Consider the following 4301-nt stretch of genomic DNA (forward strand, 5'->3'; position numbering starts at 1 on the left):
TAGTGTGCTGAACTGGAAACGTGTTGGAAGTGTTGTGCAAGTGTGTCAGCCTGGTCTTCGAGTGTAACCCCTGTAGTGCTGACCAGAGGCAGGCTGTGTGTTTGTTGTCCCTTGAGTTTGCGTATTCTCGTCCATACTTTCCGTGTGTCTGTGTAGGAGTTTATGGATGTAATGAAGGAACGCCAACTCCCTCGTTTTGCCTCACGACGCACACGTTTTCCTAACGCCTTGGCCCGTTTGAACAAAATGAGGTTTCCCGACGTGGGGTACCGACGAAGGACACCCCACGCCTTGTTCTGGGCCTCTCGCGCCCGCCTGCAGTCCTCATTCCACCACGGCCTCCGCTGGTTGCGCGGGGCACCAGAGGCGTGGGGAATGGACTTTTCGGCGGCGTCGAGGATGTGCGCCGTGAGCAGTTGGGTAGCTTCTTCAACGTGTAGGTGTCCTATGAATGTGTGGTGTAGTTTGGATGTCTCTGTAAATGTATTCCAGTTAGCTCTTGCTTCATTAAACCTTTTATGGGAAGATGGACTGCTCGGGCCTGTACCTATATACGTTAATGAAGTGGGGAAATGGTCACTACCATATGGGTCCGTGCCCACACCCCACTCAAGACATGGAAAGAGAATTGCAGAGCCAATAGCCAGGTCAAGATGTGAGTATGTGTTGTGACCTATGTTATGGTATGTAGGCTGTTTATTGTTGAAAAGGCATGCTCCAGAGGATGTAAGAAACCTCTCTATCAGGCGACCTCGGGCATCCGTACGAGAAGAGCCCCAAAGAGAATTGTGAGCGTTAAGGTCGCCTGTTAGAATGTATGGTTCGGGCAGCTGGTCAACCAGCGCCTCGAAGTCAGAGCTCAAAAGTGTAACATCAGGAGGAATGTATATGGAGCATACCGTTATCAACCTATTAAATATTATTAAGCGTATTGCTACAGCCTCCAGGATAGTGTTTAAAGTGACAGGATGGCATGCTAAGGATTTCCGGACGATTATGGCCACGCCGCCAGAAGAGTGTGTGCAGCCATCCCTGTCTTTCCTGTATACTAGGTAACTATTCAAGAAATTTGTGTGTTTGGAATTCAGATGTGTTTCCTGGACACACATTAAACTTGGCTGATTGGCATGCAGAATCTCATACACGTCGTCAAGATTATTTAGAAGGCCTCTGCAGTTCCATTGAACGATATTTTCTCTTCCCATTATGATGTATTAGAGCTACTGGAGTGTGACTGTTTATGTAGGGTCTTTCGGGGCTTGGACTCTTGGACGGGTTTTCTTTACCTCATCTGGAGGTTTAGATGGAGGGACCCGCTCCTTCCGCTGCGAAGCAGACAGGAAGGGTCCCACATCCAAGTCATCAACTGATTTGGAAGGGGTACCCGGCGTACCGGACCCCCCGGACCTGGCACCCTTTGCGGTGCCCTTCGTTTTGGCCGCGACCGCCGAGGGCGTCAGGAGCGCCCCGGGTGGCACAGGCGGTGCGGCGGAGGTGGGAAACGCTGCGGTCTCCTCCAGGTCCATCTCCTCCGGGCCCTCGCATGTGCTTTGGGCCGGTGGAGAGGAGGAAACAGAGGGCGCAGCAGCATCCCCAACGGACGTGGATGCTGGTGGCCACAGCCGCTGCTGGCCCAGCTAGCGCTGTGGAGGCAGGTTGGGCTGCAAGAGGCAACCCAGGGGGGGGCGGTGGCGGGACAAAGTCCGACTCGCGGTACTGGGTCCCCGCCGAAACAAGACGCCGCTCCGCCCCCCGGCGAGCTGCGTCGGCGTACCTCCCCAGAGGGAAAGAGGCGAACCTCTTCCGCGCCTCTGGGAAGGTGATGTTTTCGTTGACTTTCAAGGCAATTATCTGTTTTTCCTGTTTGAACTTTTCACAGCTCCTAGAATAGGCAGCGTGTGGTCCCTGACAGTTCGCGCAGGTTAAGTTCTCAGATTTACAATTGTCTGTTAGATGATCATGAGCTGCACATTTTGCGCACGTCAATTTACCACGACAAGAGGTTGTGCCGTGCCCAAACCGCTGACACTTGAAACAGCGGCGTGGGTTCGGCACGTAGGGTCGGATTGAACATCTCAAGAAACCTGCGTTGACCGACTCAGGAAGGTTAGAGCGGTCAAGTGTCAAGATTATGTGCTTGGTTGGAATTATTTCATCATTTCGACGTATGGTGATTCGCCTCACCGCTGTCACGCCCTGATCTCGGAGGCCCTCGAGCAGATCTGCCTCAGTCTCATTCATTAGATCCCGATCAGAGATCACGCCCTGGCAGCTATTGAGGCTGCAATGGGGCGTGATCCTGATGTCAACATCTACCATGCGCGTTTGCTTGAGGAGGTTGGAGGATTGTTGCTTGTTCTCTACTTCTATCAAAACTTCTCCCGTTGTGAGTTTCTTAGCCTTGTACGACTTTCCGATAAGGCTTTCAAGAAACTTGGATATTAGAAACACTGACTGGGAAGTGATGGGCTTTGCCTTGTCAACAGATTCCATGATCAAAAACCGCGAGAAATTATCAGGCTTTGGGGAAGAGATCGATTGCAAAGGAGGAAAAGAAACTTCGGTGCGGCCCCTTTTCGGGGGCCGATCACGTTTTGGGGGGGGTTTGGAAAATGCCATGTGATACATTGGAAAGCAGGGAGACGGGGGTACTTTCTCCTTTGACCTTACCCTGGTAGTCAAAGAGGTCCCGGAGCTCCCTGCCTGGTAGACAGGCAGGGAGCCCATCGGCCGGAGCTTGACCAAGGCTCCGACGGCCACCGTTAAAGGTTTCTACCCTTCACCTTAAAAACACATCACCACGGTAGGGCACAGCTTATGTTGGGGGGCTCGGGGTCCGCGGTATCGCCAGTACCGTCACCAAGATTACTCAAGGTGCCCCGTGCGGGGGACAGGTCAACGTATGCCGCGTGGTCTGCAACTTCAGACAATGCAGTAAACTGGACAACCGCGGTTTCAAAAGAAAGGAAGAGTATACAGTAAGCTATTCAGTGGCTGGGGAGACTGGTTGGGGTGGAAGCGAAGATGGGTGTGCCCCCGCGGATGCAGAGAATAGATAGGGGGCACAAAAGAGCATTTCACAGAAGCTAGCAACTGAACAGGAAATAGGTAGGGTCACAAAAGGTTAAACATGAATAGATCACAAAGAGTTAAACATTCTTAAGTGGTGTTGGGAACGAGGCCTCCTCCCCAAGGACAAATGGCATTGTTGAGCCGCATTAGGCTAATAAAGCTGCTGTATTAGGAGAGCTTCTGCAAATTATGATGGGAAACTTAAGGTTAGGAATAATGAACATAGTTATAAAAATGATGAAGCCGTCAATTTTAATCGATGGATAAGCACTTTAGTTTTCCGTAACTTTCATTATCCCAAGTGTGGCTGACCCAAACTTATAAATGAGATAAGATTCCCGAACCTCGCGGTCGTGGTGCGTTTTGAAGGCGGATTCTAAAATCGTTGCTTTAAGATGTTCACATGCATGCCCGGGACTGTTCACATGTCTTGACAAGGGAAAATAAGGGCAGCTTTTTGAGTGACAGCGGTGATTATTGAACCGTATTCGGAAAGGCGTTTTAAGTTTGGGCGATATATTGTTGCCTACAAACAGTGCACTCTAGAAGATATACGACATTAGCGGAGTCACAGCTAAAGTTACCTTTTATATTTACGTAGTAGTCTGAAGCCGTGCTATTGGCGCGCTGTGTAATGGTCATGTGTATGCATACTTTACATCGACTTTTATAGCAGGGCATGCAGCCAGTAGTTGCCGGTCGGTTGATACGAGAGTTAGTAAGAAAGTCATCTAAATTCTTATTACGCAGCTAGAAAACGCGCGGTGGTTCGGGGAATATGCTTTTTAAGCGGTCACTTTGCATTCGGATATTGTGATGTTTTTTTAGCATGGTCGAAACTCTTGGAGTGGAGGATGAGTATGTTAAAACTAAGTTAGTTTGCGGGTTCCCGTTAGGGGAGTTTTTCTTACAGATTACGTTACGGTCTAATTGGTTGGCTCGCACAATAGCGTCGTTGATAACTTGTTCCGGGTATTTTTTATTCAGGAGGGTGGTCTTGAGTTCTCGACAGTTTGAGTCAAAGTCGGCTTGGTTTGAGCAAATTCTCCTAAATTGGTGGGCTTGGCTGTAAGGTATTGCTGTCTTGCAGTGTCTGACATGGCTACTTCGGATGTGCAAATACTGCCGCGTGTATGTGGGTTTTCTATACAGTTTAGTTTGAAGCCGACTTTCGAAGGTAGTAACGGTGACGTCCAGAAAGTTTACGCTGTGTTCCTAATAGGAATGAG

The sequence above is a fragment of the Haemaphysalis longicornis genome, unplaced genomic scaffold, assembly GCF_048455015.1.
Source record: "Haemaphysalis longicornis isolate Haplotype H1 unplaced genomic scaffold, Haemaphysalis longicornis Haplotype H1 scaffold_13, whole genome shotgun sequence".
Classification (NCBI taxonomy): Eukaryota; Metazoa; Arthropoda; class Arachnida; order Ixodida; family Ixodidae; genus Haemaphysalis; species Haemaphysalis longicornis.